Raw genomic sequence first — 12,764 nt, forward strand, 5'->3', positions numbered from 1 at the left:
AAATGCCCACAAACAATGATGTTCTCCATGAACTTTAATCTCTCTCTCCCTTCTCAGTGACCACCAGTACAGCTTCCACACAGCAAGATCCACTGAACACCTACTCTCTCACTTCAGACACCAGTCAGCTCTCACTATAGATGAGTTCAGTGAAAGTTATGGTGTTTCTCTCAGCACTAATAAAGCCTTTGACTGTACTTGGCATACAAAACTCATATCAAAAACTCCTCACTTAACCCTTTTGAGATGCTTTCTATTTCTTTCAATAACTTTAAATATAACAAAGAACTCAGTAAAATAACTTATTTATCATTCAGCTAGTGTTAGGAACATAAGTTGTGACTAAGGTCTGGTGGAAGATTTTAATTCAGAACTTTTGAAAACAAGATATTTGTGCTCAGAGCCAAAACCAGTTTCAGCCGGGTTGGTAACAAAAGGGTTAAAGACTCCACCCATCTCTCATCTCCTGGATTGGTAGCTTCCTATCAGATTGTACCATTGCCTGAACTTTTAAAAACAAGACATTTGGGCTCAGAGCCAGAGCCGGTTTCAGCCGAGTTGGTAACAAAAGGGTTAAAGACTCCACCCATCTCTCATCTCCTGGATTGGTAGCTTCCTATCAGATTGTACCATTGCAGCATGTATTGACAGTGCTTTTTCTGCTCCTCTCCCAATTAACTTTAGTGTTCCCCAGTGTTTTATTCTGCCTTCCACTCTCTTCCTTCTATTCATCAATAATCTTAATGCCACCACATCCAAAAATATCCACTCCTTTGCAGAAAGCAAAACCCTTCATTCCTCTCTAATGTTTCCTAACTATGCATCTTCGACATGCAACCTAAACATCACATTCCAAACCGGCATTGATTCCATTAATAGAGATCTTGGGACCATCTTTCAGTGGGGTCATGCCAACATTGTCCCTTTTATGAACAAAAAAATTTCAAGTGCAACTCGTAGCATGAAAACACTACTGCACCACACATCCTGTGAGTAGCACACAACTAAAGTCTTTAAAGTCATTTCAAATGTTAGGCTTCACTATTGCCAAAGATCTCTTCCAGTAAAAGCACAGCCTTAGCATACGGAGGGCCTTATCTCAAAGACTAACTAATTAGCCATTCTCTTTAGGACCAACAACTGCTGACACTCTACAAGACTTAAGTGAGGCTCATGATGGAATATTGTTCCCACATCTGGGACAGTATTACTGCTATATACACTTGATATCTTGGATTGCTTCCAGAATTAGACCCCTCAACTGATAGGCATCTTATCACTAATGGATCCACCCCCATGGAGAATGAATGAGAGAAAGCAGGACTCCTCAGCATAGACACAAGAGAATCAGCCATTCTAGAAGACAGCAGTATGATTGATAAAGCTATTGAAAATATAAAAGCAGAACACATTCCTTGTCCATTAGGAATTACCCCTAAGAAGCTTAAAATATTTATTGAAATAAGAAACAGCCTAGTCCCCTGTAGAGTTAATCAGGTTGTAGAGGAAGGTGTACTCATAAAATGGTATAGCAGCATCATATAAGGCGGCGAGCTGGCAAAAACATTAGCACGCCGGCTGAAATGCTTAGCAGTATTTCGTCTGCCGCTACGTTCTGAGTTCAAATTCCGCCAAGGTCGACTTTGCCTTTCATCCTTTCGGGGTCGATTAAATAAGTACCAGTTACGTACTGGGGTCGATATAATCGACTTAATCCGTTTGTCTGTCCTTGTTTGTGCTCTCTGTGTTTAGCCTCTTGTGGGTAGTAAAAAAAAAATAGGTATAGCAGCATCATAGTCACCTGTTACAAGGGTGAAGAAGATGCCTTACAGAGAGATAATAACAGCAGTACATAGTCACACATACATATTTACATACACATAAACACAAGCATCAATCATCATTATTTTTAATGTCAGCTAACTCCCATACATGCATGCATGGGCTGAACAGAGTCTTTTGAGGCAGATGTTCCACAACCAGATGCCTTTGCTGTCACCAACCTTCACTTGTTTCCACGTAAGATAAAATTTCTTTATAACCAGACTAGTAGTATTGCCCAGCGTTGCTCGGCTTTGTAAGGGAAATAACTATATAAGCATTTTTAGAGATGTAAAGTATAATAGCCATCTCAATATGGCTAACCACAAAGGGGGGGGTGTTACTGTAGCTTTTTACGTTCTGAGATTTAATAATAAATTTTTAGAGAGTTACTTCCCTTATATATGCCAAAAATGCATTAAAAATGGGAAAAAATGATGGTAAATTTTTTTTTAAATCGTAGACTCATTGTAGACGCGCGCTAATACCCAGAAGGGCTCGATATGAATCACGACTATAAGATACCCGGGTTTGGTTACACTGCACCGCAAAATGTGGGAGTAGTTAGGAATCTAAATCGTAGGCGACAGACAGCACACAACCTCTCTTTTATATATAAAGATGTGTTTTTGCAGAAGGTTGGAAATGAATACTATTCATTTACAACAGTGTGGTTCCCAAAATTTTCCGGTCTGCTGCCCCTTTCGCACTTGAGTTGCATTCCTAGTGCCTCAACACCCCCCCCTCCACATCACCACCGCCACCACTCAGCACCACAAACGTAGACCTCTTTCTACAGCAAATTCAAAACATTAGTATTTCACAAATAAAACTTAACCTAATTGTTTTTTCCGGAGGCGGGGGTGGGGGGGACTGGGGGGGACATCCCTCCCTACTTTTTAGCTACCCTAATATTGCCCCACTTTTCTTCAATGCCCCTCTTGATCTTTCCGTCGCCAACGGAAGGTGGGGGTGGGGCAGTACCACCCACTTTGGGAACCACTGATTTACAACAATCAAAGCAAGGAGACATAAACACGCAATCACTGGTAGGTGGGGAGGTGAGAGGTAGGTAGGTAGGTAGGTATGTGGGTAGGCAGGTATACACACACAGGCGGCGAGCTGGTAGAATCGTTAGCACGCCAGGTGAAATGCTTAGAGGTATTTCGTCTGCCGCTACGTTCTGAGTTCAAATTCCGCCGAGGTCGACTTTGCCTTTCATCTTTTCGGGATCAATTAAATAAGTACCAGTTACGCACTGGGGTCGATGTAATCGACTTAATCCGTTTGTCCTTGTTTGTCCTCTCTGTGTTTAGCCCCTTGTGGGTAGTAAAGAAATAGGTATACACACACACACACACGCACACATGATGAGTTTCCTTCACCTTCCATCTACCAAATCCACTCGCAAGGTTTTGGTCAACCCAGCGCTATAATAGAAGACACTTGCCCAATATGCCTTACTGTGGGACTGAACTTGAAGCCATGTGGTTGGGAAGCAAACTTCTCAACCACACAGCCATAGAAGCACACACCTAGGGAAAACTAATCTCAAAAGTCTCAAACCTTATAAAAGACATGACAAATGACTGCAACAAAAGTCATATACTGCACAGGAGACAACCCGCTTTCTTGTGCAAGCATGGCAGATAGAATGTTAACAAAGGGAATGTTGATGGCTAGGATGCTCTCGTTGAATTCGACTTGTGTTGCCCCACTCTCAGCCCCTCTTCTTCTCACTCTCCTCTCTTCAGGCTCTCCACTGCTTCTCAATCTCGGCTGATTTCACTGCACTCACCCTTTGCTCTTCCATCCACTGTCTCTTCGGTATTTTCCAGGCACTCTCCGTCCACCCCCCTCTCTCTCTCTCTACCTCTCTCCCTGCATCTCTCTCTCTCTCACTCTACCTTTCTTTCACCCTCTTCTGCCCCTCTCTGTCCCTCCCTCTTCCCCTCTCTCATTGTTCTTGCTGCCTTAACCTACTACTCTCCCACCCTCTGACTCTCGATTTCACCATCCTCTCCCCACAGGTTCTCTACTACCTCCACACCCTTCGGCCTTTCTCTCTCAGGCCCAACTCTGTGACCCCCGCCATACCTTTCTTTCCCTCTATGACACTCTCTGGATTCTTATCACCCCCATCTCTTTCTTTCCTTCCTGCTCCTTCAACCTATATTTGCTCTTATAATGAGGAACAATCACTAGATCTCCTTCAAGCAACACCATATCATCCCAGCAATTTTGTCCTACACTCTCTCTCTCTCTCTCTCACACTAATCCTTGATATAAATTCCCTCATTTTCCCCTGTCCTTGTCATATTTCCTCCCTCAGTGTCTTCTCTGTTACTCCCTTCATTCTTTCACAACAATAAATCTGTTCCTCCAATGATAAACTAATACATCATCATCCTCATCATCGTTTCGTTTAACGTCCGTTCTCCATGCTAGCATGGGTTGGACGGTTCGACCGGGGATCTGGGAAGCCAGAAGGCTGCACCAGGCTCCAGTCTTATCTGGCAATGTTTCTACAGCTGGATGCCCTTCCTGACGCCAACCACTCCGTGAGTGTAGTGGGTGCTTTTTACGTGCCACCATGCTGCGGCCATGCTGGAGCACCGCCTTTAGTCGAGCAAATCGACCCCAGGACTTATTCTTTGTAAGCTAAGTACTTATTCTATCGGTCTCTTTTTGCTAAACTGCTAAGTTACGGGGGTCGTAAGCACACCAGCATCGGTTGTCAAGCGATGTTGGGTGGGGGGGACAAATACAGATACACAAACATATACACACACATACATATATATATACATATATATGATGGGCTTCTTTCAGTTTCCGTCTACCAAATCCACTCAAAGGCTTTGGTTGGCCTGAGGCTATAGTAGAAAACACTTGCCCAAGATGCCATGCAGTGGGACTGAATCAGAATCATGTGGCTGGTAAGCAAGCTACTTACCACACAGCCACTCCTGCGCCTTCTTGAGCCCTTTATTTAATTTTCTCACCATTATAAGATATTGTTCCCTCTGTAGACACTGCAAGCTTTAACTCTTTCATTAACAACTTGGCTGAAACTGCCTCTCACTCTGTAGTACAAATATCTTGTTTTCATAAGTTTTGAATTAAAATCTTCCACCAAACCTTAGTCACAATTTATCTTCCTAAGAGTAGCTTAATGATAACTAAGTTATTTCACTAAATTCTTTGTTATATTGAAAATAATTGAAATAAACACAGAGCATCTCAAAATAAATATGGTAACGAAAGGGCAGTATGGCTGATGGTTTTCTTACACTTCAAAACCTTTTTAAAACATCAAGTTTTAATATGCAGTGAAATCTTTAGCAGTTCCTTTTTACATTACTACCTTTGGTTCTACAAGAAAACTAAATTGCTAAATTCAACAGTACTGATCAACAACATTATCAACAACAAATATATAGTAAAAACAAAAGCAGTTTTAGAAAAGAACTACTTTGTGAAAACAGAAAGTTGTTGTCTTATTCTTATAGATGTAAGAATGGTAATGAGAAGATGAAAAGGTGAAGGAATGAAGTGGGCAGAAGTACTGTATGATTACAGTCAGTTGAAAGATTACCCTCCATCTAGGGCCATAAGAACTACACACACGCAAACATGTTGTGTCGACATACAACATATGTAGCTTCAGACATTATCATGCTGATACTATTATTGTTGTTGCTAGCCAGTTGGTTATTCGAAAGTTGGTGGGTTGGTGCTAGTTGTTGGTGTTGGTTTTATTGGTTTTCATGTTGGTGATGATGAAAATGGTGAGAGTAATATGGTTGGTGGCAGTGATCATACTATTCTTGTTTATTGCAATGTTGCTGCTGATTGGTTGCAATTTGATCTTCATTGATCTAAGATCAAAGACATTTCATTCAAAGTTTAAAATAAATAAGGGTACCGTATTATCTACTATTTTTATTTTTTTTATTTTATGTGGAGTTACTTCTCTTGTTCATAATATTGCTGCTGTTGCTGTTGGTCATTAAGGAGTTGCTGGGTAAGTAATGGCAGTGGCTGTATTGGTCTACTATTGATGCTGGTTGTGTTGGTAGCATGAGGCTGATAGATAACCAAGAACATATACACACACTCTCACACTTATATATATTACTAGCAGTATCGCCCGGCGTTGCTCGGGTTTGTAAGGGAAATAACTATATAAGCATTTTTAGAGAGTTATAGCCAAAAAATAGCAAAAAAAATGCATTAAAAATGGAAAAAAAATTATGGTAAATTTTTTTTTAAATCGTTGACTCATTGTAGACATTTTTAGAGAGTTACTTCCCTTATATAATAGAGAAAAAATGCATTAAAATGGAAAAAATGATGGAAATTATTTTTAAAATCGTAGACTCATCGTAGACGTGTGCTAATACTCAGAAGGGCTCGATATGAATCACGACTATAAGATACCCGCTTTTGGTTACACTGCACCGCAAAATGTGGGAGTAGTTAGGAATCTAAATCGTAGGAGACAGACACACAACTTGACTTTTATATATAAAGATATATAGGGGGAGGATGGGGGATTCTGTGTGCGTGTGTGAGAGAGAAAGAGAGAGAGAAAGGAAGAGGTGATTTTAGCTTTTCAAGCAGTCACCTAATTGGATCTTGGTTAAATACCACAAAGCAGCATTTTAGCTAATAAAGTGTAATTTTTTAATTCTCAAAATTTAGCTGAGCTTTTGTAAGAACAAAATTTGTGGTCATATTTTACAATTCCCACAAGTATAATCATGTCACCTGAGGTAACTGTAATGTGTGTGTGTGTGTGTGTGTGTGTGTGTGTGCATGCAGTGGGGGGGTATATATAAACATATATACATACGCATATACATATAGATACATATATGCATATAAACATACATGCATATAAACATATGTATGTATGTATATATTTATATACATACAGGCATATAAACATATATATGTATATAAAGAAAAAGTGATAGAAAGAGTACAGTAAAATTGCCTGAGTGGAAAGTGGAACATCCAATATTTAGGACAGAATCCTTCTTCAGGATAAAGAGATAAAGATGGTAGAAGAGAAATAAAAGAGAGATAGCAGTGTTTAACTTCTCTCTTTCTCTCTCTCAGTATACACACACACACACGAATGTGTGAATGTGTATACACACACACATGGATATCTTTATATACTAGCTGACATACCTGGTAATTCCTGGAAAAGTAGGGCTTATCCATGGTTCCATTCTCATAATTGTTTCACTAATCTAATTACAACAATACAAAGTATGTAGCCCTTAAAACAGTTTTTGTGCATTTACAGAGAATACCGAACTGTCTTACACAGGATCTTGTTTTTAGGAATTCCCAATAAGTTATGAATATTCAAACTGGGAAGTCAGTTATGTAATAACATGAAATTAGTTACTTGATAGTAAGAATTCAAATAAAGTAGCCCCAAAAAGGGCATTAATGCATTCCCAGAGTATATAGAACTTAGGAGGAAATACTAATAAAGTATGTATACTAAAATCATGAAGCTTGTTACGTAATAACAGGTTAATCAGATATGAGATAATAACAATTCAAAGTAAATAACTCTGAAAAGGGCTTTTGTGCATTCCTAGAGAATATTACCCTCAGGGGTGCTAGTGTTAGTATATTCATGAATAAGTCACTAACTGAAATAAGTGGATCTGTTGTTTAGGAAAATACTATTTACTTGTTTAAGGGCTGTACTGAATAAAGTGCAAAAATAACTGTAACAGTTCAAATACTATGAAATAAGCTGACTCAATTTGATTTATACCAAATAATATAGGAAAATGAACAGCTTATTTCCCTTGGCTGTTAAAATAAAATATATTAGTTATATATAAGGATCCCTTCCAGGGGCCATATTATCGATTTTTTTTCCCCAACAATCTGAGTATGCCATGAGGCACCCACAGACAGAATTTCTCATATATATACAGAGGGTTGAAAAGGAACACATGAGTTGATATGTGTAAGGAAAATAAGACAAGGTTGAAAATGCTAAAATAATTTTATCACGAAGAACATTTTAGTAAGGGTTTCAGTCTTTGCAATTTTTTCAACTCAAAAGCATGAAAAACAATTAAATTGTGTAAAAATTAAATGAAATGTTTTTTAAAAAATATTTCAACAGTTTTCAAATGCAAGAGACATTTTCCTTTTTTCTGTCTGTCTGTCACTTTTTTTTCACTCTTCTGAGGGAGTGGTAGCAGGTTTATCTTATTTTCCTTATATATATATAATACTGTATGTATGAATATATATTGTGTCACTGTATCAACCAGACTATCAGATGTTGTTATTCAGTGATGGTCACAATGTGCTTCCAATTCTTTTTTGATTACACCATGCTTTTTCTTTTTCCATCTTAGCCCTAATTGTTCAACTAAATTGTTTTCCAATCCTTTTGGAGGTCTCAACTAACCTTTCCTGATCTTTGCATATTGCATGGGTCCACCTGTCTTCTGCGATTACATCGTTCACTCCATTCTGTTCTCAAATTATCTCATTTCAGATATGCTCTTGCAATGCTATTCCAAGCATGGATCTTTTGTGTTCCTTTGCTTCACAGTTAATCGATGTTCTTCCTTGAACCCGTGTAAATGCCTTCCATCCTGCCCTTCTCTTTGAGATTAGGGCACACAGTGAATATGTTTCGGTGCATATTCATTATGTACCCTAAGTAGACACACTACTCAATTTCACCACTTCCTACCTCTATTTGACCTGGGACTATATTTAGTGGATCACGTGTATTGTTCCCATGTAATTCATTTAGGGCCCACTGCTTAGCTATGGGTGTCCATCTCTGTCAGCATGCTCTACAGATGATCTGTGATTTCAGTAAATAGTACAGTGTCATTTGTGAATTGGAGGTATGTTAGTAGCTCACTGATGAATATATGTTGGGTTCGATGGTTTGACAGGATGCAACAGGCTGGAGAATTCTTTTCTTCTAAGATACAGCTTGTCAATGCTCCAGTGTCTGCTTTGGTATGGCTTTTATGGCTGGATACCCTTCCTAATGCCAACCACTTCACAGTGTTCTGAGTCGTTTTTTTTTGTCATGCCATGTAGCTTACAACATCTCCTTCAATTGAATGGGGTTACAGTAGAGAGGGATGCTGCTTTATGCTAAGGGACCAGAGACTGAAGTATGACAGAAGGAGACCTCAGAACAGGTCTTTTGCCATGGAGGGCATTCATGGCTACTTGCATTGTAGAAGAGTGAGCGGAAGTAATTGGGCCAGAGCTGGAGAGTGAGATAATGATTGTGGCAATGAGGTGTTAGCGTAGACTCTTGGAACAGGAGCACAGGAGGAATGGTTGTGTAGAGGTTGAAAGAGAGTTCAGGGAGAGCGAGGAATGATTAAAGATAGGATAATAATGGGGTAATGGGGGTCACAGGAGTTGAGGGTAGAGGTGATTAACTATTGATTCATACTCCTATATTATGTGTGTATGTATGATTGTATCGATTCAGCTATCTCTCTTCTCTCATATATATATATTATATATATATATATATATATATATATAATATATATACATACATACATATATATATATATACATACATATACATACACATATATACATACATATACATACACATATATACACATATATACATATATATTCACATGCATACATACATACATACATATATACACATACATACATACAAACATACATATATATATATATATATATATACATATATACATATATATATATACATACATATACATACACATATATACATGCATATATATATACATACATACATATTTACATACATACATACACATATAAATACATATATATATACATACATATACATACAGATATATTCATACATGCATACATACACCACACACACACACACACACTTACATACACAGACATATTTATACATAAATATAGAAAGACAATACATACACATAAAGCATGTTTTAACATCATTCCTCAAAAGTATTGTTCTATCTGCAACTATTATATTTCCTGTATAAAAAGCAGTAATTCTATTGTGAATTCCGTCTGTGACCTGATTCCACTTCTCAGACTCATTAGCCTTTTCCATTATGTTTCGAACCATCTCAGTAGCAAAGGCATAAATGCTCTGACTTCCTGCTTTCCGTTTCTTTATAAGTATGAAGTTCTGAATCTGTGATGTTAATTTGTTGTAGCAAAGTTAAATAGATTGGAAGCAAATGTGTAGATGTGTTTTGGGCCCCCAGTTTACAGGGCCAAAGATCCCTACAGAGGTCAGAAAACGTTTTTAGCAAAAATAAAACTTTAAAAAAAAAAAAAAAGGAACGTGTCAGAGACTTGTTCTCGCCTAGACATCCCTCAGGTTCCTTATAAATTATTAGAATATGTTTTATTTTCATATACAGCCGTAGAAACACTGCCAGATCAGACTGGGCCTGGCGCAGCCTTCTGGCTTCCCAGACCCCAGTTGAACCGTTCAACCCATGGTAGCATGGAAAACGGACGTTAAACGATGATGATGATGATGATGATACAGAATATAAACATGTACATCTATTAGAAAATAATCAATTAAAAAGATTTCACTGGCAAATTCTTAAATTAATATGAACATTTATTTACACGAATGAAAATTACTGGAGAACTTTCTTCTAATTTTCCCAAACCTTTCTGTTAAAACTGTATTGAAACCATCTGTGGGGAATTTTTTATTACAGCAACTGGTGGCACTCCAGAAGGTTCAATGGAACCTACTGAAGCAAGCCAGCATATACAAATTATAGAACAAGAAAGACAAGAAAATAGTGGTGGGGATAGGGGGGAACAAGGAAAAGGAAATAAGGGAAAAGAAATCTAATAGAATAGCTAAGGGGGTGGGAAACGGAATAGTTTTTTTACTCAGAGGCTGTGAAGAAGAAGAAGAAGAAGAAGAATTGGAGGCTGAAACAGTGCACCCAGAAGAAAAAGACAAAAACGCAAAAAAAAAACAAAAAAAAATAGAAGAATACGACGGATACGAACTCCACCCCTCTTCATTCGAAAGTAACAAAACGCTTACCTTAGCATTTAAGCACATAGTGCCATGTTAAAACATCGCTGTAGTGTGTGTATGTGTTTGATTTGTAGGGTTCGAACCGTAAACATCGATTTCTTAAGCTTCGTTCGAGCCTTGCTTAATTACTTTCGACTAAAGTCACCGTTTTTTCAATCTCAAAACTATCCGTTGATACACTTACACAAACACACATACGCACACATATACATAAATACATACATATACGCACATAGCCTTCACCCTCCTACATCTGATGGTAGTGGTGGTGGTAGTGGTGGTGGTGGTGGTGGTAGCGTTAAAAGTTAACAAAACTCTCAACAAGCACCGCCCCCTTTTTTTCTTTATTTATAATTTCACTTCTTCCTTTTATCAAGTCTTTCACGCTTGTTTAATCCCAGTTAGTTGATGTTGTTGTTGTAGAAATGTATCTTCTTCGTTCGGTATTTCTTTTGTCATTTGTTGGGGGGTTCTGATCTGCCGCTAATTGACCCCTCAGCTTTACTACTGCACCAAACAATCCGACTCTCTTCCCGTCTATTCAAACTACATTAACGATTGCCTTCCGACCAAACTACTAATACACACAGATATATATATATATATACTAACCCTACCCACTTCACTTGAGATAATTGAAGTGGGTTTTTTTGTTGTTGTTATTTTTGTAAGTTTTGTAGGGGAGGTGGGGTAATTGTTATACTTTTTTCCATTTTTGCGTAGGTTTTCTGCCAAAGCTGTATACAGTTATCTCCCTTACATTGTTGCTATGATGCAACATAATCACGTACACACCCGCAACTGCGTGTATGTGTGTGTATATATAACTTGATTCCAGACTTTTAAACGAGAGTTGTACTTGTCTTGCATGTGGATTCATTCTGATACTGTGTTGAAGTGCCAAAATCTTCGTCAGTGACATACTCTTAGTTATTATTGGAGTGTCAATGACTAAATTGTCGTTGTTCTGTTATAATTATGAAATCCGAAGAAATAAATGGGAAGTGAATTTAACAGATTTTGTGTTTTAAGATTGCACGACCGACTCTTCCACGATGTTCACTCTCTCTCTCTCTCTCTCTCTCTCTATATATATATATATATATATATATATATATATATATTCTATTGTGTCTGGGGAGAGTCATTTTCTTTTTGTGCCTTATAATTTAATACACACACCGGTAAAATTTCCACTTTATCCTTATTTTTATTTTCCTAAAATTTCCGTTGTGTCTTGCAACCTTTTCAATAGTCTTGACTATTATAAGGCACAAAAAAAAATTACTCTCCCCCGACACAACAGAATATGCTTCAACACACGAACTCCCATGAATAGCCTGGGCAAAGTTCAGAGAGCTCTTACCTCTGCTGGTGACAAAGGGCCTCTCGCTCAGAGTAAAAGGTAGACTGTATGACACATGTGTACGAACAGTCATGCTACATGGCAGTGAAACATGGGCCGTGACTGCTGAGGACAGGCATAAGCTCGCAAGGAATGAAGCCAGTATGCTCCGATGGGTGTGTAATGTCAATGTACATACTCAACAGAGTGTAAGTACCTTGAGAGAAAAGTTGGATCTAAGAAGCATCAGTTGTGGTGTGCAAGAGAGATGATTGCGCTGGTATGGTCATGTGGCGAGAATGGATGAAGATAGTTGTGTGAAAAAGTGCCACACGCTAGTGGTTAAGGGAACCTGCAGAAGAGATAGACCTGGGATGAGGTGGTGAAGCACGACCTTTGAACATTAGGCCTCACTGGCAATGACTAGTGACTGAGACCTTTGGAAATATGCTGTGCATGAGAAGACCTGGCCGGACAAGTGAGACCATAACCTGTGGCCTTTACCAGGGATGTAACCAG

General features: G+C 38.4%; 1 protein-coding gene across 3 annotated transcripts in view; it reads right to left on the bottom strand.

The window, feature by feature from the left end:
• The window catches only part of LOC115215595 (ras-related protein Rab5), a 50,076-nt gene extending 38,582 nt beyond the window's left edge, over positions 1-11,494 (bottom strand). For 2 of the 3 annotated variants that reach the window (XM_029784811.2, XM_036505810.1), the window contains exon 1: positions 10,907-11,494. The gene's annotated coding sequence lies outside the window, so the exon portion shown is untranslated. The remainder of the gene's footprint in view (positions 1-10,906) is intronic. The other variant, XM_036505808.1, reaches the window with a different exon arrangement.
• Between the last annotated feature and the right edge of the window lie 1,270 nt (positions 11,495-12,764).

The sequence above is a fragment of the Octopus sinensis genome, linkage group LG9 (genome assembly GCF_006345805.1).
Source record: "Octopus sinensis linkage group LG9, ASM634580v1, whole genome shotgun sequence".
In the NCBI taxonomy this organism is placed as follows: Eukaryota; Metazoa; Mollusca; class Cephalopoda; order Octopoda; family Octopodidae; genus Octopus; species Octopus sinensis.